The sequence below is a fragment of the Equus caballus genome, chromosome 19 (assembly GCF_041296265.1).
Source record: "Equus caballus isolate H_3958 breed thoroughbred chromosome 19, TB-T2T, whole genome shotgun sequence".
NCBI lineage: Eukaryota > Metazoa > Chordata > Mammalia > Perissodactyla > Equidae > Equus > Equus caballus.
The window spans coordinates 65,300,197-65,322,709 of record NC_091702.1 but is presented as its reverse complement, the minus strand read 5'-3'; the positions used below and the strand labels follow the sequence as shown (position 1 = coordinate 65,322,709).

The 22,513-nt window shown below is 42.9% G+C and overlaps 1 protein-coding gene across 2 annotated transcripts in view; it reads left to right on the top strand.

Annotated features, from left to right (window-relative positions):
- The window catches only part of CMSS1 (cms1 ribosomal small subunit homolog), a 361,626-nt gene that overhangs the window by 302,038 nt on the left and 37,075 nt on the right, over nt 1-22,513 (top strand). The window lies entirely within an intron of this gene.

The following is a 22,513-nucleotide window of genomic DNA, read 5'->3' as shown; positions in this document are numbered from 1 at the left end:
TGGGAAGGATCTGATTTTCTCTAGGTGGTATCACTGGTTCCTATTGGGGGGAGGGGCGGGAAGGAGGTGCACGTTCATTTCTCCAGCAAGTTTGTATCTCTGTCGCCAGTTAGGTGTCACGTCCTCACCAGACAAACCCGCCATAGGCCAGGAGCTCAACCTGTGCCTCATCTTACTTAATCCTCACAGCATCCCTTTAAATTGGTCTATGTTGATGATCAAATAAGCAAACCAAAACTTGGAATAATTAAATAACCTCCCCAGAGGATCATGAATGATAAATATCAGACTGGGAATTCAAAACTGGACCAGAGTTACAGCAAAACCCATGCTCTTATTTTTAACTTTTACCATTGACATAATCTGAAATTTACAGAAAAGATACAAGAATAATAAAGAATTCCCATATACTCTTCACTCAGGTTCTCCAGTTTTTAACATTTGCTTTCTCCCTTCCCTCCTTCCCTTCCCCTCCTCCTCTTCTCCTCCCAGCGCCCCCCACCTTGTGTTTGTATGTGTGTGTATATTTTTCTGAATCAATTTGTATACTCCAGTGTTATTATCCGAAAAGACAAGTACACTCTCCTACCTCAGTGTAATAACCAAGTTCAGTAAATGAACACTGATACTGTTCGAACACTGGTCCTGATACGAACACTGATATTACTTTCTAATCCATAGTTACCATTCAACTTTTCACCAAATGTCTCAATAGTATCCTTTATAGAGGAAAAAATTTTTTTTCTTTTGGTCTAAGATTATATGTTGCATCTAGTTGTCATGTCTCCTTCAGTCTGAACAGATCTTCAGTCTTTTCTTATCTTTTTGTGACAAGGCATTTTTGAAGAGTACATTTTGTCAAATGTTCCTCATTTTAGGTTTGTGTGATGTTTCCTCGTTATAAGCTGAGTTTGTGCATTTTTCAGCAGAATACCACAGAAGTAGTGCTGTATTCTTCTTAATCATATCAGAAACACATAAATGGAGTTGATTCATACCAGCCCCACTTGGTAAAGGTGGTATCTGCCAGATTTCTCCACTGTAAAGTTACAGTTTTCCTCTTTGCAATTGATAAATATTTTGTGGGGAGGTACTTTGGTATGTTGCTCCTAAATAAACTTTCTGCTGTAAGGAAGAGCTTTCCCTTCTCGTCTACTTATTTTTGTATTTATTTACATCAGTATGCTCTTATGGATTCCCATTTTGGTCAGTGGGTTGTAATCTATGAATATCTTTATTTATTTTGATGCCCAAATGATCTGATTTGGCCAGCGGGAGCCCCCTCAAGCTGGCTCTTGTGTTCTTTTGACGAGTTCTCATCATTTTCTGAGTACTTTCATACTTTCTGGCACAAGATGTTCCATGTGCATCCTGTACCTTCTCTCCCCAGCCCTGAAATTAGCCACGTCCTTAAGGAGATCTTGGTCCACTATGGAAAATAGTGTACAGAAACCAAGACCTGGGCACTAGGTGTGCTCACCGCTTCTAGGCCCTCTCAGCCGAAGGAGCCAGGAAGTAGACACACACCAGCAGCCATGTCTGTGGCTCTCTCTGTCTGTATTAAATACCACGAGAGCACGTGGGTAGCTCCACTTCCAGTCTGGCGCCATAGGGGCATTCTGCCTTTTATCCTTTCCATCTTTGTAACTCCCTTCCCCAACAGTGAGGATAACCTGGTTTCTGTTATCCTCAAACTGTTTACTCATTTGCCCGTTGCCCCTGTGTGTAACCAATCTTCCCTCCCTGCTGGCTGCTTCCTCGTCCCTTATAGTCTTTTCAGCCCCATCAGCCCTAATCCTTCAAGGAAAGGGAAGAGAAATCATCAATATGTTTTAAATAAAAGGGAAGGAAAAAAGGAAAAGGGTAAGAATCCCATGCTTTTTCTGTACCTCAAGGCATCTGTATCTTCATGGCAAATCGTCATGGTGTCTCTGTGAAGATGTCGTGGGAGCACGTTAAAGTGTATAATGACTGAGAGAAGGGTTCAATTATTTATTCACTTAATTAATTGAGTGCCCACTGTGTGTCAGGCACATCATGAAAGACAGGTGTGGTCCTTGCCCTTGTGAATGTATAATCTAGTGGACTGTTTATTATACTTACATTTATTAGTAACTGTTTGTGGCAGTGCTATGTTAAGCACTTTATTTATGTTATTTAATTTTAATTATACAACAACCCTCTGGGAGAAATAGTATTGTTTTCCCACCTTACAGATGAAGGAACTGATGAAGGAAAACAGATGAAGGAAAATTTTTCATTTTTTGGTATCCACTGGGCCTCTGTTACAGGACTAACATAATTGTCTCTGCTTGTGTATATCCTAAAATTTATTTACATAAATTCCATCTCAATTAAAGTTTCCTTGGGTCGATGGAATTAATATTAGTCTGTCAATTAAATTTCAAAAATTGAGCCCCAAGGAGACACACAGTCCTGTATCCTCCCTATCACAATGTCTCATAAAAATGAGTGTCTGTTGGGGCCGGCCCAGTGGCATAGTGGTTAAGTTCGTGCACTCTGCTTTGGCTGCTCAGGGTCCTCAGGTTCAGATCCTGGGTGCGGACCTATACACCGCTGATCAAGCCATGCTGTAGCAGCATCCCACATACAAAATAGAGGAAGACTGGCACAGATATTAGCTCAGGGCCAAGCTTCCTCACCAAAAAAAAAAACGTGGGTGTCTGCATGGGGAGGAAGTGGAAGAATGTCGGGCCAATTCGTAGTTCTCTGGTGGAGCGGATAACTGAAGAAATTGTGAGTACACATGTACTTACACAGAGTCTCTAAAGGTTCATAGTCCCATCTACTCACAGTGAGCAAGCAGCAAAGAGAAATTCAAGAAAAAAGATTCCTAATCTTTTCATGGTCATGTTTCATTGACCCTTAGCTTAGTTTCTCCTCTGTGAAGGTTTTGCAGTGAAAAAGATGGCTGGGTTCTATTTTAGTACTAATATTGTGAGTCTTTCAACTGATGACTTGAAGATGATCCTGGAAAACCTCACCCTGTGCTTTTTGCTCACTTCTTACTAACAGTTATTTCTGCAGATATCTGCAAGGTGTGAAAGAGAGAGATAGTACTACTTGTTAAAAATATGGTGAGGTTTAAACTAATTTGTTTGACCATTTTTTTTTGTTTGTTTCTATGAATTGGAAAAAGAAAGGTGGGGTTCTTGCTAACAGAGCTGGATCACAGAACATCAGAGGTGGTGTTCCCTGGACATGCCTCACTTTTTCTCCACTCAAATCCCAGGGCCCATCCTTCCTACTGTCCTCTTCCTGCCCCAGCTGGATTACGTTCCCTCCCAAGGCACCCATAGCATAACCACACCTAACCCTCAGCCCCACGTTACTGCAGCTGCTAGCCTCCTTGTCTGCCCCTCACTGGACTGGGCATCTCTGGAGTGCAGACTGAACCTTTCAGCATGATGGCACCAGCCCCCAGCCCACAGTCAGTGCACAGGAAATCCAGGTTGAGTGGAAGAAAGTCCCCAACCACTAGAGCAAGAGGACAAGGAAGAGGAGCAACTCTAGGATAGAGCCCCTCCAGCAGAGCCCTCCGTGAGCTGGAAGGCAAAGGAACACAAAAAGCGCACACGTTAAACCCTCAGTCACTTTTCAATGCCAGGGTATTAAACTTTTCCCAGCAGACATTTTACCAGCAGCAAAATTGATGGATTTAAATTTCATATGTTATCCTCTCCTTCATGTTCCCTAAAGGTGAAATTAATGACTTCTCTGTAAAAATAAAAGGTCTGGATAATCCACAAGATAGAAAGTATCTCTACATCCACTGGTCTACTTAGAAAAACCTGGTGTAATGAGGGTGCCCCTCTCTCCTTCGAAACCCATCTGTGCGCAGTGTTTTGGAATTGTACATATTTTAGGGATTCACATTTTTCTAAAATCAAAATGATACTAACAGATTAACTTAAGAAAATGAGGAAAACATGTTCTTGACCTCTGAATCTTATCGTTGCAAGTAGTTTGTGCCCTTCAGTTTCCAGGAGCTGTTTCTTCATATACTTCAAGAATGCCAGAATACCACTTGACAGCTGTTTTAGCTTGAAGGCAGTCCTCAAGCGTCCTATTTTGATGTCGTTATGTAATGCTTTTCTCTTGGCATAGCTATCATCACTCAAAAACCTTGTTGATGTACATCCTGCATAGCTCTCTTCACCCTTGCATCCATATTACTTTTCCAGATGGGCACTGGTTCTCTGAAAACTAGAGGGAAAAGGAGAGAAGGAACAATTCCAGCAACGTCTCACATTGGACCTATGTTTTCTTCTGGGCTGGAAAGTTCCTTTGTGAACAGGAAAATACATGAGTTAGAAGTCTTTCCCCCTCTCAGCCCTCTTCTCTTTAAAAATGTTATTTCATTCTAGCCTTGTTTTCCTTACTAATTGCGCATCTTATCAAGCGATGTATCGGCAGAGAACTGGTTTAATTTTTCTGCTCAAGTCTTGCCTTAGTAACTTGTCTCTTTTAGCCTAAAGGACAGGCGTACATGTCCATAAGCACGATTGTCACTTCACTTCAACAGACATTTCCTGAGTGTGCACAATGTGCCGTGCACTGTGCTAGGTCTTGGTGCTATAAAGATTTTTTTAAATGTTGCCCCGTCCCTGTCCCTCAAAAACTCACAGTCTAGTAGGAGAGGGACACATCAAAATTCTCATTTTAGTGGGCTGAGCTGTGTAGCATAGAGCTAAACCTGGTGCTGCCTGCGTCTCCTGAACTGGGGCGCAGGGAGGCTTCGAGGCCGGTGGAGGTGGATATATTTGAACTGGACACCTTGGGGGAGGTGGGGAGGTAGGGGAGGAGGTTTCTCTCAGGGGAAGGGTAAGAAGGAGAGCAGCATTCTGGGCAGAGCACGCACTGCACGCACAGGCCCGCAGCCAGGAAGGCACATGATGGGTTCGGCAATGGCGAGCCGCTCCCAGGCCTGCAGACACGGGTGTGGGGTCCAGCTTTGGACTAGGCAAAGTGGAATCTTTATTTGGGCCCAGAATGTTAAGGGCCATGGACGCCTTGATGCTGGATGTTGTAACTGAACTCTGCAGACAGTGGGGAGCCACCAAAGGCATTTTAGTAGAAGATGATAGTCAAGGAGGTGTAATGGGAAACCCACAGGATTTGGAACCCGAAGGCCTTGTTGTGGAACTCCGGAATGTTTCACCTGAAAAAGAACTCAGAGCTCGTCTAATTTTAGCCTCTTGTTTTACTCATGAAAACTGTGTGACCTAGCTTTAAATTTCACACCACTAGGTGCCCTGTGTTTGACGTAAGGCCTTGGAGGAGCCACTATGTCACAGCTTCCTCAGAGTGATCCTGGATTTAAGCAAGGATATCCCTGTGCCCTGAGGGAGCCACTGTTGTCACCTCTATGCACTTTTACGGAGGAACGATGCTAGAGCCTCAGTGGCCAGCCTTGGGAGGGGGATGAGGAATGAGTGAAGCTGTCCCAGCCTGGGGACCAGTGGCATGCATTTACATCAGGAGATTTCACCCCTGCAGGGAGAGTCTGGGTGGGTGGCTGCACTATGTATTCCAGGTGAGCTGCCTGTGTTGGGGCCAGATCGCAAGCAGCAGCTAGAGAATGGCGAGCAAGAGGCACGGAAAGACAAGAGTTATACAAGAAAGCTGACCCCCATCCAAATAAACTAGGTGCTGAGCAACTATAATCTTAGCTGAGAAATTAAATACAGTGAGGAAACCAAGGAGAAAGATTAGCTCTAAAGGCTGAGCAAATCAGGAGGTGACTGGAGAAAGGCTGCCATTCATCCAGTAGACAGGTACCCAGGGCCTGCTCCAAGCCCTCCAGAGAGCTTCCCTAGGTAGGCAGGCAGTTCCAGGCCTCCCTTTCTGGGGTGGCCAGGCTCCTGGTAGCCTGCCAGACTTGGTTCTCACTGGCCAAAGGACCAGCCAGGACACAGGCTGAAGACTCAAGATCTTCCTTTTCAGCCACTGGGCAGGGTTGGGGAGGCAGGGACTAGCACCCAGGTTACTTCTGTTTCCAGGCAGCTCCATGGTTTGGCCAGGGCCAGCCATGGTGACAAGGGCGTTCCGCGCGGACCAGCTCCACAGCAGCTTCCCAGGAATATGGTGTGCCATCCACTCTTAGTGTTCGGGTGCTTGACTTTAAGATCCTGTCGTAATTTTTCTTAAGTGAAGGAACACATGCTACATACATAATAGCAACTCTGCTTTCAACCACAAATACCTTTAAATGAGGAAGGGCTGGTCCCTCCTTACTCACAATGCATCGTGTGCCAAACCTGGTGTTTTAAAGCAATCATTTTGAAACTTTGTAATTGTCACCATAGTTAGGTCTCCATTCTCTCAGGCTCTCCAGTTCAGTCAGGGTGGTCCTGGTTAATGAATACATGAAAAACTTCCAACAGAAACCCAAGATTTACAGTTGTATAGTAGTATTTATGGCAGTAAAAACATAAAGTGAAATTAAAAGATGTCCCTCTTCTATTGTTTTTTTTTTAATTTACTATTTGGAATTATATTCATTCATCCATTCAGCAGTTATTTATTGCATGTCTGCATGTCCAGGCACTATCCCGAACACAGGGATATGATATTTAAAAAGCACATGTTATTGGTTCCTACAATCTTGGAATTTAGAGTCTGTGGGAGGAGCCGGCCCCTAGCCGAGTGGTTAAGTTCGCGCACTCTGCTTCGGCAGCCCAGGGTTTCGCTGGTTCAGATCCTGGGCATGGACATGGCACCACTCATCAGGCCTCACTGAGGCAGCATCCCACATGCCACAACTAGAAGGACCTACAACTAAAATATGCAACTATGTACCGGGGGGACTTAGGGAGAAAAAGCAGAAAAAATGAAAGGAAAAAAGATTGGCAACAGTTGTTATCTCAGGCGCCAATCTTTAGGAAAAAAAAAAATAAAGTCTATGGGAGGGACCAAATAAAAGAAAATTAACAAATAAATCAAATATTTGCAACTTGTGATAGCGCTGTGACAGAAAGTAAGAGAAAATCGTAGCAGAGAGTGGAAAGGGAAGGGAGGGTCTACCTTCCACGTCAGAGGAGACTTCGGAAGAGGAGACGCTGAAGCTGGGCCTGAGCCGTGTGCAGGAGCAGCCCAGGCGGGAGGTCAACAGCATAAAGGCTCAGAGGCGAGAAAGGAGTTGGCGTGTTTTAGGAGCCCCAGGAGGTCACTGTGGCTGGGGTGGCATGGACCAGGAGGAGAACAGGGAAGCCTGAGGGGTAAGCGGAGCCCGGTCACCTGGGCCTTGTGGTCTGTGGTAGGGAGTGTGGGTGTCATTCTAAGTATAAAAGCAAACTGCTGTGGAGTTTTAATCTGGAAGGTTACATAATCCTATTGCATTTTTTTTTTTTAAAGATTTTATTTTTTCCTTTTTCTCCCCAAAGCCCCCCCGGTACATAGTTGTGTATTCTTCGTTGTGGGTTCTTCTACTTGTGGCATGTGGGACGCTGCCTCAGCGTGGTCTGATGAGCAGTGCCATGTCCGCGCCCAGGATTCGAACTAACGAAACACTGGGCCGCGTGCAGCGGAGCGCGCGAACTTAACCACTCGGCCACGGGGCCAGCCCCAATCCTATTGCATTTTTAAAAGCTCTTTTTGTCTCTCATGTGGAGAATGGAAGGGGTGAGAGTGGTTACTGGGGGGCCAAACACTGCCTGAGTAAGGTTCTGCCAGGTCGTGCTCTGGGGTGGTGACCGGGAATTCACAGACTCTAGGCAACCTGTCATTTGTTTTTCTTCACTGCTTTTCCTCTAAATGCCCAAACCATTTCTCCCTTTGCCTGGTGGTTAATAGGAGAAAAGATGCCCGAAGCACTGTCTTTCAGGTGAGCAAAACAGTCAGGTGAGCCATTCAGGTAGAGTCCTGACCCTGACGTGTTTTCGTTGGAATCATAGACATCATCTCACTTTGCCAGTTGGTTAAATTTATGCCGGCTTCCCAGTGTTCTTCAGCTTTGTTCCTGGTACACAGAAAGTATCCAGCAAATGTTTGTTAGATTGATTTGCCTTGGATTCCCAGTGGGGTGAGCAGTGAGGGAGAATTGGAAAGGCCTTGGGTCCTCTTTACTTCCTCTGGAGATGATGTGTCGGTGGGTTACCACGGCTCGTGAAGAGAGTATTCTCAGTCTGTGGCGGATGCAGCTCAGCGGTGAATAAAGCGACTCTCCGTTAGAATAAAAGGTGCTGTGGACATGCAAAACATTTTTTTTTTTTTAAAGATTTTATTTTTCCTTTTTCTCCCCAAAGCCCCCCAGTACATAGCTGTATATTCTTCGTTGTGGGTCCTAGTTGTGGCATGTGGGACGCTGCCTCAGCGTGGTTTGATGAGCAGTGCCATGTCCGCGCCCAGGACTCGAACCAACGAAACACTGGGCCGCCTGCAGCGGAGCGCGTGAACTTAACCACTCGGCCACGGGGCCAGCCCCCATGCAAAACATTTTTTAAGAGCATCTGGTTAGAGTTTAACGTGGCTGAAAAACATTGCTATTTTTTTCGTGTTTCAATTACTCGAATATGGCTAAAAGTGTGCTTTGGCAATTTTCCAAAATAAAAACTCTTGAGGTGAGAGAAATTTCAGCCCCAACAATAACTTGAAAATTGAAAGTTGGAATAGCAACTGTTTTTTCAACTGTCTTAACTCTGTCACCAACACTCTGATGATTTGATTACATGTGACAATTCTGGTTTCTGGCCATTAAACTGCACACTTCAGCTATAGGCATCAGTCTTTCCCTCCTTCCTTTACTATGTGTCGATTCGGGGGCAGAAATGAGAACAATGGGAGAAAGCAAGGGGGGGGGAGCTCCTTCCCATCGACCCCCAGGTCACGGCTGGCTACCCTGTCCTTGTCAGCAGCCACTTTGGATTCAGGGCCTGCAGCAAACCAGTCAGAGGGTGACTCTCTCCTGTCCTCACAGTCCTCAACACCCAGCATTGTTATTCAGGCACCAGTAGCTTGCTTGAATATCAAAGACATCTCAGAAGGGGAAATACATCCCCAAATGGCAAAGGCATACCTGGGAGCCATCTGGGAAGGGAGGGGACAGCACTCCTCAGTGAAGTAATGGTCATGAAGCTCTTGGTGTAACACTTGACACAGAACAGTTGCTCAAGATACGGTGACAGCAGCTTCTGCCACCATTATTTTTATTGTTGACGGCAGTGGTTTATGATTAGATGTATATGAGTCTCCCATTGTCAGATATCAGCTTTCAGACCCACTGTTTCCATTCTGTTCCTCACCCCCACGAACCCCTCAGGCACTGCTTGATGTCCCCTTTAAGTTGGGGCTGTTGTCCTTATCTTCTCCCTCTATTTTAGAGTCATCCCTGCTCATAGTACTCTCTTTATTCCAACGTCTCCATCTGGCCATTGACATTCCTTCTTAGCACCACTCTGAATGTCTTTTGAGGGGAGATAAGTCTTCAGAAGTCCAAAGATACATACCTACACCATTCTAGCCACACTGTTCATGCCCTGGCTTCTTCCTCTTTCCCATACAAAGGGTGATTTTGTTACCGTCTCACCTCAGGGCCTCTTGTGACAGAACATAACTCAATTAATTTCTTCAGTCATCTTTCACACTTTGCCAAAGAGCTCTGTGATCTCAGGTGCCTCATTTTGCTGGAAAGGGAGGAGCTTGACACATGCAATCGCTCACTTAGGCAGGAAAGAATCATTTCAGTTAGGGGCCTGGGAGGCATGTCTGTTTGTAGAAGAAAGGGACTGCCGTCTCTCCGGCTGTCTGCTTCCTTCCATCTGCCCCCAAGCCCACCCTTGGAAGTCATGGCTGGGCATCTCTCTCTATGAAGTGAAGAGCATAAGGGGTCAAGTAACCAGCAGGCAGAGTTATGTTTGGGCTGTAACCTGACTCTAATTGCTGACCTCAGGGAATTAGTTCCATATAACATGGCACCTTAGCTGTGTGACCTCAGGGAATTAATCTCGTACGACATAGCACCTCAGCTGTGTGCTGCGTAGAAGTTTCCACCCGTGTCTACCTTTCAGCCAGATTGCTTTTTCTATTTCTGGGCTTGTTGTGTTGATGAGTAAGGTGGCCCAGACTCTTCCTGTAGATGAAAGGGGCATTCCTAACTTGGATGTGTTTTTTGCATATATAAATTATAAAAAGGAAAAACTCTGTGTCTGTTACTTGGCGTAAAAGTAAGGGAAACTTGAGGGTTGAGTGAGGAAAGAACAAAATAGCCAGTATAAACAAACCCTGTCCTTGGGGCCTGAGTGCAGTAAGATGTACAACATAGAAAGCGGCACTCAGGACTAATGGCTTTCCGTATTAGAAACAGTCGTCATAAGGATCAGAGATGTAAGGGTCAAGTTAATATCTGTCACCAAGTCCTAATCATGAAGTGGAGACAATTTACCAAGTAAGACAAGACATCTCTGTGAAGACCTGTTTCTCCCTCTAGTGCGGCGGACAGGTTTCTGTCTTCTCCTGCAACAAGTGTGGTAGTGGTGGCCCTGCCGTCTTCCATGCCCTGAAGCTGCTTCAGCAGCTGGTGGGTCCACTGGGGACTCACCTGCTTTGAGTTCTGTACGTGTATGGGATTTGCTACGTGGGTTCAGGGAGATGGTGTACTTTTCACGTTCTTTAAAACAGGGCATGTTAAGTGCTCTCATATACTGGAAAGACAGTGTGAAAACCAGAATCACCTTTTAAGGCCTCGTTCAAAGCTGTTGAATCATCGAGGAAGTTGCTGTGCTTTATGACTTGTGTCATCATTATTAAGAACCTGAAATTGTTGTACTTCTCTTGAGGAGTGGATTGTTTTGGCCTATGGCTCCTTTTTCACATTGACTTCTAAAAACTGAGAATCAAATTTGTGCCCCATCAATAGCAAATATGTAGGTCCTTATTACATCTTTATTGTAACTCTTGGACTGATTTCCGGTCTAGTTCTTATATTTCTTTCATATTCGCTCCCACTTTTAATTTATACTCTCTTCTTCTTTTTTTTTTTTGTAACCTTGTAAGCTGCCATAAATCCTTTCTAGAATAAAATGACCCGTAGTTGACTAATAGCTATTTTTTTTATTTTTTAAAACTGAAGGAAGAAAGTTGGGCCAAGAGGGAAGGAGGGAGCTAAGGGAGAAAAGCAGGCAGGCAAACTGTGCAAGCATCAGCAACTTAGCGTCCCTAAGCTTCAGTTTCCTCATCTACAAAATGCTGACCTCCAGTGTTTTTGTAAGACTTAAAATTATTTTTAGGTAGTGAATGTGCACACACTTTATAAGTTACAGAGCCCTGTGCAGCTTTGTTGTGATTATTTTCAAGCCATTATTAATCAAGGCAGCTCTCCAATGCCAGTGCCAGGCCCTTGACCATCCATCTCCGTCTAGTAGAAGGAGCTTCACTAGGAAGTGCTGGTTCTGAGAGCAGGTCTCAGGCTCTTCTGAGAGCCTCTATTGGGGTCCTCTCCAACAGAGAACCATAATCCTTGGAGCACCCAGAGGTAATGTCCTCTCTTCAAGGAGGTCTCTGCAACCCCCAAGCCTGATAGACTTCCATACCTGAGCCAGTCCAGGGGCTAGGACATCTAGATTATCACCAAGATCTGGAAAACAGCTGGTCAGCAGGTGCTGTTGACCTCAATGTCTCAGCATCCTCTGGGGTGGTTAGTGAGGACATCTGCCCAGCATTCCCCAGGACGGGCCCCTCTACTCCATATGTGTTCCCATTTTGATTTGGGGACCCCAAGAGAACCCCATCTCCCTTAGAAAATTATAGAGCCATCATCCCATTGCTGACCCAACCCCAAAATTAGAACCTCTTGGCAGGGGGAGTATTTGTGGAATGCAGGGGCCAGCCCTTGGTGATCACTGCTTTGCCACTGTTACTGATGATCTGGTTGGAAATCGTTCTGCTCTCAAGTGAATTGAGGCAGAAAAGTAGATGGAGAACCACAGCCCAAATGATCCAGTCTTGTCAGAGGCCAGTTATCTCTTTAAAGCAGATTCTAGTCAGGTAAAAGCTTCCCTCAGGTCTCCTCAGCACCATGATCAAGGCCAGTCTCCTCGGCATAGCAGGTACAAGGATGAGATTGAGAGCCCAAGCTATCTGTGTGGGAATGCTTGCCCCCTCCGGCCTAAGGGCCGAGAGATCTGGGCAAGGCCCTCCACCTTGCCAAGCCCCGGTTCTGAAACGTGGAGGTGATTGTGAAGATTAAGTTAAACCATCCACGTAAAGTGCTTAGCGTTGGGGTTGGTGGTGGGAAGGGGGTGATCTTTACACTCTGTGCCCTGCCCTCCTTTAGAGCTCCATTCCCCAGCACCCTGTGTGCTTCTTACCCAGGAGGGCTTCCCCAGCCCTCTCAACTGTGACTCTGCACGTATTGTTCTGGAGTGCCCCTCCTTTCCTGGTCTGTGCGTTGAACTCCCACCCTTTCTTCAACATCCAGGTGAGACTCACTTCTTTCTGAGTGCCTCTCTTGAGAGCAGATCCCCACCCCAACAGAATGCAGAGTTCTGTCCTCCGCATCCCCTACTGCTGCAGACTCTGCACGTCGCATTTTAATTATGTTTGTCGTAAGACTTATTGTTGGATATTATGTTTATTTCATTAAGAAAGCAAACAAAATTCCAATTTATCTTAAAAAGAAAATGCTAACATATGATAGAGAGGTTGTTAATGTTTTTTTACAACTTTCAATACCATTAGAAATTCTGGGTTGTGAAAGATAAGCCAGTGGCTAGCTAAATGCATATTTTTTAGAGAGTTAAAATTTACATTTATTGAGGTACTAAGATCTTAAATGTACTATTTAATCAGTTTTGACCAATCATACTTGAAAGTTCCTTGAGGTCCCTTCCCAGTGAGTCCCTACCCCACCCCAGCCCTCCCACACAGAAGCAACCACTGATCTGATTACTGTCATCCTCTGTTAAGGCTGCCTACTCTAGAAGTTCATGTAAATGGAATCATACAGGATGTACTTCGTTGTATACTGCTTCTTTCACTCAGTGATGCTTTTGAGACTCGTCTATGTTGTTGCATTTATCAATAGTCTGTTCCTTTTATCGCTCAGTAGTATCCATTGTATGAATATATCATAGTTTACTTATCTGTACTCCTATTGACAGGCATCTATCGTATTGTAGTTTTTTATTTTGATTTTTAAATTATCATACAGTAAAACTAGCCTTCTTTTTTCTTTCACATACAGTTCTGTGAATTTTAACACACATATAGATTTGTGTGGCTACCACCACAATCAGTATGTGGACAGTTCCATCACCTTAGAAAACTCCCTGGTGCTGTCCCTTTAGAGTCTCACCTCCCCCCCACCCCACCCCCGCCCCCAGCCCCTGACTACTTCATCTCTCTTCTCCATCACTATAGCATCACATTGCATTTTAATTGCTTATACACACATCTGTCATTCTCACTGTATTGTCAGCTTCTCGAGCAAGAACCATATCTTATTCGTCTTGCCTCTTTCAGGCTTAGCACAGTACCTGGTACATAGCAGGTGCTCAGTAAATACTTGAAGGATGAATGAATTGGTGTCCATATGGCCACATGATGAATCCTTTCATAATTCTTAGGAGGGAAGGGGAAGTAGAAAGCTAAATGAAACCAACATTAACTTTTTTCTTTTAAGAAAATCTGAGGTCCTTCTTTCACAGCAATATTGATTTTATGACTTTAAAAAATTCTAGAGAGTACTGTCTGGTAATTGCCACTTGAGAGAATATGTTGAGTCACACAAAATGAATAATCTCCTATAAGAGGAGTTCAGCAAATGTTTAATTGTACTAAAAATGTTACTGCTGGTTAAGTTCGAACATGGAAATTAAAAGGAAAAAGGTAAACATACTTCTTTGTCTATTATCTGTTTCTAAGAATATTCCAGAAGTATAAAATTCTCTCCCAGAGTCTTTAATATATTTTCCAGATATTCTTAGCTCTATAGGGATCTTCTGCACTATATTTAGAGAAACTCAATATTCACACTATTACTTTTGACTGAGGTTTCAGTTTCCATATTTTCCCCTAAACCAGTGCCATCTTTATCTAAAATTTGTTTAACTAAAGCCATTATTATTGCAGGAGATACTTGGTTCTTGTAGCTAGGGCCCTCCCTAGAGCATATTCAGTTCTTTTCAGCTTCAACTTTACTTTTCCTTTTTTCCCTTCGGTGTTTATTGGTGTTTCCTCTTTCATTAATCACAATGCTGAAATGACTCCATATATATCCTTCTTATCCTCTTAATTTCGCCCACCAGGACATTGTCTCTTACAAACTGAGCCCTTTGCCAGCTCCATGTCACATTTCTTTAAGCAAATAAATTTTCTCCATATGCTTAGCATATACCCCTGAGCCCTGTAGCCTATTCCTCCTATTAAAACAGAAATGGGGAAACAGCTGTTTTTCAATTCCTATAAAGTGTGTCCTGTTTTATAGATCATGCTGGACAGCTCTATTTTGGGGTCTGCAATATTACTTGGTCCGTGAAATTGTCAATCTCCTGAACCTAAATTTCCCTTTCACATTTGGGAAAGAAAGATTAATTCTACTAGATGTTTTGATGTGATATACAGGCCATGAGGTCTTCTCTATAGTTTGTTTTGGTAGCTACTGAAGGGCTCGCATGGAAGAAATGCCTTCTTCCTTATAGCACAACAAAGTTTTTAACTGTTAAGACTGATATCATGTGATCATCTCATTCAGTGTTTCAGCAGATGTTGGTCAAATATATCTGCCAGATTCTCTGCTACACACAGAGCATACAAGAATGAAAGGATACCCTGCTCTTAGGTAGCCCACAGTCCATTGGGGAGGACAGATGCAATGTGATGAGTGGTCTAATCAAGGGATACCCGAGCTGTAACAACTACCTAGAAGAGGAGATGGCAAACATGGTCCGTGGGCTGGCTGCCTGGTTTTGTATATAAAGTTTTGCTGTAACATAACCCTGCCCACTAATTTTACATGTTTTCAGTTGATGCTTTCATGATTCAGTGTGTAGTCATGACAGAGATCATATGGCCCACAAGCTAAAGTATTAACTGTCTGGTCCTCTAACAAAAAATTTCCCGACTCCTGGCTTAGAAGAAGGAACACCAAGGAAGTATGTGGTCACCAAAGAATAGGAGAGTGGAGGACCCCTTGGAGAATGCCAGCATTTTAAGGGATAGGTAAAAGAAGAGAGCTCATGAAGTGAGGGGTCGAGAACTGAACCATTGTGCCAGAAAACAAAGGAGGACAGTGTGAAAAAGTTGAGGTCATACACACTGCACATCAAGCCATGCTGAGGCGCATCCCACGTAGAAGAACTAGAATGACTTGCAACTAGGATGTACAACTGTGTACTGGGGCTTTGGGGAAGGGAACAAAAAAAAAAAGAGGACGATTGGCAACAGATGTTAGCTCAGGGCCAGTCTTCCTCACCAAAAAGCATACCTTTAAAAACAAGTTCAGGTCAATATCAGTGTCAGATGCCCCAGGGCAATCAAGTAAGATGATGGTTATGATGACCATTTCCTGAAAATGTCCTTGTGTGCCAGACTGTGTGCAAAACAATTTACATTCATTGTCAGGACTCCATGTAACAACCTCATATGTAGACACTACTTATATCCCCATTTTATTGATGAAGACACTAAGGCACAGAATGAGCAAGTAACTTTTCCAAGGCCACATAGCTTTAAATGACAGAGGAACAGTTCTATCCAGGTAGCCTGATTCTACAGAGCCTGTAATTTTAATCCCAGTGCCAAATTAATTTGAAAATTAGGAGTCATTGATGTCCTTAGCAAGAGTAATTTCAGTGGCATGATGGAAGTGGAAGGTAGCTTCAAATAAGTGATAATCATGTTTATCATGGGCTCTGTATTGTTATAAGTGTTTTAAACTAACTCATGTAATCTCTCAACAGCCTCATTTTATATATATAAGGAAAACATGGCATAGAGAGGTGAATTAACTTGCCCAAAGCCAAACAGCTTTTGAGTGACAGAAGTGTGATGTAAGATTCTGGAGGGAAAAGGCTTAACCTCCATCCCTACATCCTTACTGAGTTCCATCCATCCCTGGACCCTTCCTAGCTCTCTCAGAGATTTTGGCCTGAATCTGGCGCTCACTCTCTTCTTACTCCCTGCCCGCCAATGTGATAGCCATTTAGGAAAATAAAAAAGAAGAAAGCTCGGTATGTTGGGTTTTTTGCTTGTTTCTTTAAGGAAGATTAGCCCTGAGCTAACATCCACCGCCAATCCTCCTCTTTTTGCTGAGGAAGATTGGCCCTGAGCTGACATCTGTGCCCATCTTCCTCTACTTTATATGTGGGACATCTGCCACAGCATGGCTTGATCAGTAGTGCTAGGTCCATGCCCGGGATCCGAACCGGTGAACCCTGGGCTGCCAAAGCGCAGCATGCGAACTTAACTGCTACGCCGCCAGGCCAGCCCCAGTATTTTTTTTTAATAATATTATCATATAGTACCTATCGAAGACTCGCAGGCAGATCAGTGGAACCAGACCCTAGCCTGTGTATGATTTGTGTTTTGATTGAACGAAAATGCTCTAAGAAGACAGTGAGGAAAGGAAGAATCATTCAGCAAGATGTTAAGATGACTGGTTAAATATTTGAAAAGATAATAAAATTAGAGCTTCACTTTATACCATATAAGAAAATCTGTTCCTTAGTTTTTAAGTTAAATGTTTAAAAAAATAGATTAAGCCATTAAAAAAAACCCTAGATACAAGTATCTCCTTTAGGATAGGGAGATCTTTTCAAAGCATAATTGCAGTGAAAAAATATATTTGATCTCATTACAATTTAAAACATCTGTAAATCAAAAATAACTTTAAAAATTAAAAGATGAAACAGCTTTAAAAATTAACCTTAACATTAAAAGACTCACACAAGCTGGTAAGGAAAACATTAAAACCCTCCTTGACAAAAGGACAAAGGTTAAGAACATTCTATTCATATAGGAAACACACATGCTAATAAAAAGAGTAAAATATTTAACCTCAGTCATAATCAAATGAATGCAAATGGAAATGCAATAACATTTTTACCTATTAGCAATGTTTAAGAATTCGGTGTTTGCTGGAGTGTGATGAAACAAGTTGTATACATGTTAGTGACTTAAAAACTGACCCAAAACCTTCCGGAAAACGGTTTAGAAGTTGTGAAGACTGTTAAAAACATGCATACCTTTTTACAATGTAATTTCTCTTCTAGAAGTCTATTCTAATCGGGAATACATCGAGTGTTATAAAGACGTCTATTACAATATATTCACAAAGGCAAAATTTTTGAAATAATCTAAGTAATGATAGAAGAACAAATAAATATAGTGTAGGCAAACAAGGATTTGTTATATAGCCATTAAAAATGTTTTTCAAGACTACTGACATGGGAAAATGCTCATGATATAATATTAAAATATAAATTATTTGTGTATGATGTGTAATTCCAGATATGTATATATTCACATACATATACTCCTAGACACACAGAGGCAGAGCAAAAGGTGGAAGTAAATGTATCAAAACTGTAATAGTGGATGTCTTGTTATAGTGGGACCAAATTTTTGTTTCTTTTTACTTTTCTGTACTTTCTAAAATCTCTACAATTAGTATGTATTACTTTATCAGGGAAAAGGGTAAAAAAAGTTTTAAATGATGACTCCCCATCCAATTGGTAGATAGTATTGACAAATCAAGTCTTGTTTTAGTCTCTCATTTATTTACCCCGCTAGACTGTTACATCTCAGCTTTATCCTACACCATCATGAGTTGTGGTTCTTGAAACTCATTCTAAACACAAATCCCTCTGTATATTTCCCTTGTAGTTGCTAGTTGGTTGGTAGGTTGATATCCTCAGGGCAGTTTACTGGTAGGAAACTTAAAGGATGAAGCAATTAAGTACCTTGTCCTAAGCGACATGAGAAGGCAGCTGAGATCTGGCTTTTCCGCTGAGAAGCTGGGTAAGAAAGTTAAGCATCGTAAAGTAGGGCCTCTGCACGTTACACCCACCTTTAATGAGTCACACGCTATACGTTAAGGGCATACGCTAAGTAATCTACTAGGTAGTTGAAGTCCCTGTGAAGGCTGAAGGGAAGTCTGAACAGAAACTGTGCTTTTCCATTGTAGCGTTTTTTCCTCCTTGGGATCACACTTTCTCACAAGCGTGAGTGGATAGCAGGTCTAGCTGCAGCCTTATGGCTTTTTCCTCATGAAATTTCTGTTTGGGGACATGATGTAACGCAAATACCCATGTAACAGGTCACGTTCACCCATATTTTTAAAATATTACCCTACCCCTCTGTACTTCAACATTCCCCTTCACCCTGGAAATTTTGACATGTCCAGGATTTTTAATAGAAATTGGCCTGAACCAGGAGGGAATCATAAATCACAGCAGTATGACTTCATCAATCTGCAAATGAGAAAACTAAAGCATAAAGTAAGAGATTTGCCCAAGATCACAAAAGTTGGAACTAGAATCTAAGCCTTCTAGGACCTTATTCATCACTCTACACCGGCACTTCCCAAAATGTGTACAGAGAGCACTGTTCCTGGAGCTGTTAACAAGTGTGCTGCAAAGAGCATAGTTCAGTGCTCAAATAAGCCTGAGGATGACCTGATTTCCATTCTCACACTTGGAGAGTAGCAATACATATTAATATATTAAAGAATCCCTGCAATAAGACAGATCCTAAAACAGAGGGGGTGTGGGAATGACAAGCATAAACCAGGACTAGCCTAGGCAAACCAGGTTGTAGTTCCTCCCCAGCTGAATTACGGGATGGAGGCCAGGGTAATGGGGGAGAGTTACTGACAGACATCTGGTGTGTTTGTTTTTGGAGAGAGGAGCTGCTCACCACGTGCAGCAGCTTCTGCCCCAGTTAGATGAGCGTATTCAAGTATGAGAACATCTATTAATATGTTAAACTGGGCTCCACCCACAAAGCTCCATGGATACCAATACCTTGCTTAGAGACCAGCACCACCAGAGGCCACTTAGTTTGCTCTCCAAGTTAGAGGAGCAGAATTGCGTAGGGTTAAGAGCAGACTCTGAATGAAGACTGCCTAGATCCAAATCTTGGCGTGCTCTCCTTAACCTCGGGAAGGTGCCTCAGTTTCCACGTCTGTAAAACAGAGATGATAATGACAGTACCCATTTCATAAGATTGATCTGAGAGTTAAATAAGTAGAGCATATAGAGCATTTAGAACAGTGTCTTGCACAAAATAAGGACCATGTAAGAGTTATTATCATCATTATTAGCTTTATTCCAGGAAGAGAGAATTTATATAGCAGTGCTTCCAAATGTATCAAGTATGCTCATCCAATCAACATAACAGTGCTACTAAGACCCCAGGTGCCACTAACAGCATCCCTGGCTCTATTCATCTAACTCCACCTGTCAAGCTTGACCAGAAAAGGTTGAATTGAAATTACTCACAGTTTGAAAACTACCCCCAAATATGTAAATAGTCCAACCTTTAAAACTAACTAGAAAGGAAGAAAGGTGGAGCTCTAACAATCAAGACTAAAGCTGAAGTTGTGTTGCCCGAGCTGACTTATCTATTTTTTTTCCTTAAGCTAAAAAGAAAATAAGATGTAAAAAATGCCTTATTGCAGGACAGACAGCAGGCAAGTAGCTGTTCTGCCTTCAGGGTTGTCCTCTGATATCTGCATGATCTCCACTGCATTTTTGTAACTTAAAGGTAGGACAGGTCCTGTGTGTCCTGATTTTTGACAGTAAAGGTCCCTTCCACTGCCATTGGGGCCAGGCTCCGTGTGAGCCTTCACAGGAGAGGTCAGGTTCCCCGGGCTCTGGGTGCTTTCCTGAGGAGCCTGGCCTGTGTGCATTGTTAAAGATGGATAAATAAAGCATTAGTAACCTGGAGCAGTCAAAATTTTGGGAAATTACCTTCAAGATTTAGTTCTGCTGACATGTAACTGGCAACAGAAGTTTTGTAGCATTTAGGCTCCCCACAGAAAGGAGGTGAAAGATTCTTCTTCAGGCGTGTATTTTTGAGGTGCTCCTATTGGTCCTACTATTTTACCGTCTTTCAGAGTTTCAGGACCCATAAAGCAACTCCAGTTCAGAGTTTTGCCATCTTATTCCAAATGTTCTAACTTTAAAATTTTCTCTGGGAACTGGCAACATATTTTGTAAGCAAAGTCTGCAAATGTCCCGTTGCTAGGGACATCTTCAGCTATGAAAATAAGAGCATTATTGGAATATAGCCCAGGCTGTAGCAGTTGCCACCAGAAATGCCAAAATTAAGGGGGAAAAGGGACCCCCACACTCCCCGTTCAAGTTCAGAATGACAAGAAAACTTGGGATAGAACCAACTCACAGGGACCTCCGTTAAGAAGCATTTGTTTTGTCACGTCTTTTGGAGAGAGGGAGAAGACATCTCAAGGAGCCTGAGAGAGAAGGTAGATGATCCCCAGTTCCTTTCTCTATTTGAGAGGGGAAAGGTGAAAAGGAAAAGATGGTAGCTAGGAAAAACCAAACAAGACCAGACAGGCGGCCCCGGGCTAAGTAAACCCTGATGGACCTCAGCCAGTTCAAGGAAGACTGAGTGCTCCGCTGCCCTGCGCCGGCCCTGGACCGCCTGGCCAGCCAAGGCCGGAGGCTGAAGGTTGAGCAGGCCAGGCTTCTCTGAGCAGCCTCTCTGAGCAACCAGGTGCCAGGAGTGGGCACAATAGACTTGGCCTCGAGTTCGCTGCCCCTCCCTCCCCGGACACAGAACTCTTCATGTGCCTACCAGATCCTGTTCTTGTTTCTCCAAAGTTTCCCTCCTCAGTGAAAGCTGCAACCACTTGCTAGATTAGGGCCCTAAAATAGTCTTGTTCCTACTTTCGGAAGGTCCTGACAGAGGAGGAATAAAGCTAAATTTTGGAGGACGGGGTAGGATTTTGATAGAAAAGGAGAGATGACAAGAATAAAGGGAGAGTGGACACCCTGAACAGTTAGAGTGAATGAGAAAGACACAGTATGATTCTTTTCTGGCATGGCCTAATTGATTATAAGCCCTTATTTTTTAGTCATGGTATAGCTGTAGTAATTATTTTGAAAAGTGTGCAAAAGCAATAAGGATGGAGCTTCCCTCACTGCACCACCACCTCTGCTGTAAGTGGGGTCACAATTGAGAGCCGCTTCTGTCATTGGCTGCACTTCTCCCCATTCTTCCTCTTCCCCTCTCTGCCTTCCTCTGCTCTCCCCTCCCACCTCCCCTACCCTCCTCTCCCCTCCCCCTGCCTTTCCCTTCCCCTTTCTCCGGTCCCTCCCCTCTCCTGCCTGTGTTCTGTTATGCTAGTGTGGCCTTAGGGCCTTCACTGCCTTCACTTCTCACAGGGTCCTATTCTTGGGATATGGGAATTGTGCTCTTTCTCAGTGATGCTGGTGGGAGTCCCTTAATGAGCTGGGAACATGGTTCTTGAAGAGTAGTTCCCAGCCCTGCTTCTCTTGGCCAAGTAAAACAGTCTTGTTCCTAGGGATGAGTAATTTTAGCAAAACACTTTAGACTGTTGGAGTACAGCTGTGTCTGCAGCATTAGTTTTCAGTGTGCATTGTTAGATTTCCCAGAGAACAGCTGACCACTTCTGGAAGTGTAGAAGAACACCCGTCTCCCCACATAGGTGGGTGTGTTTCTGCAAATAAAGTTTATCAGAACAGCCATGCCCATTCTTTTGTATGTTGTCTAGGGCTGCTTTTTTGCATGGCAGAGTTGAGTAGTTACTGACAGAGACCTTATTGTTCTGCATACGCTACACCTACTCATTATGTGGTTCTTTACCTAAAAAGTTTGCTGATCCCTGTGCTAGAAGTTAAATAGATCTTAACAAATATCAAAGAATTGGTATAGAGGCCATTTTCTAACCACAATACAAACAAAAAAAGATAACTTAAAAAATCTGTTTGGAAGTTTAAAAATACACTTCTAAATAACTTGTCAGTCAAAGAAAAATCATTATGGGAACTTTAACAATATTTAGAATTAAATTATAATGGAAATGCTATAATATTCAAATGTATGGTATTCAGCTTAAGTTATATTTAGAAGGAATGTATAGCATTAATTCTTATATCAGAAAAAGGAAAACTTAGTGGGCTAAATACCCAACTACAAAAATTAGAAAATCAATAGAGAAAACCTAAAGAAAGTAAAGAACATTAATGAGTTTAATGGAAATCAAAGATGCAACAGAAAGCATCTAGAAACACAGAACCTATTGTTTTTTTTAAAAAAAAAAAAGAAAGACCTCTCCAAGATTGAGCAAGAAAAAGAAGTTACAAACAAAAAATGGGAGAAAAGAAAAAAAGAGACATAGTTACATATAATGATTAGCTCTCACCAAGAAATTTGAAGAGTTGGAGAAAACAACCAATTACCTAGAAAAATGTCATTTACCAAAACTGAGTTAAAAATAAATAGAAAAACTTGAATAATTGTATCACCATTGGAAATTGAAGCGTTTGTAAAATATACCCACAAAAAAATA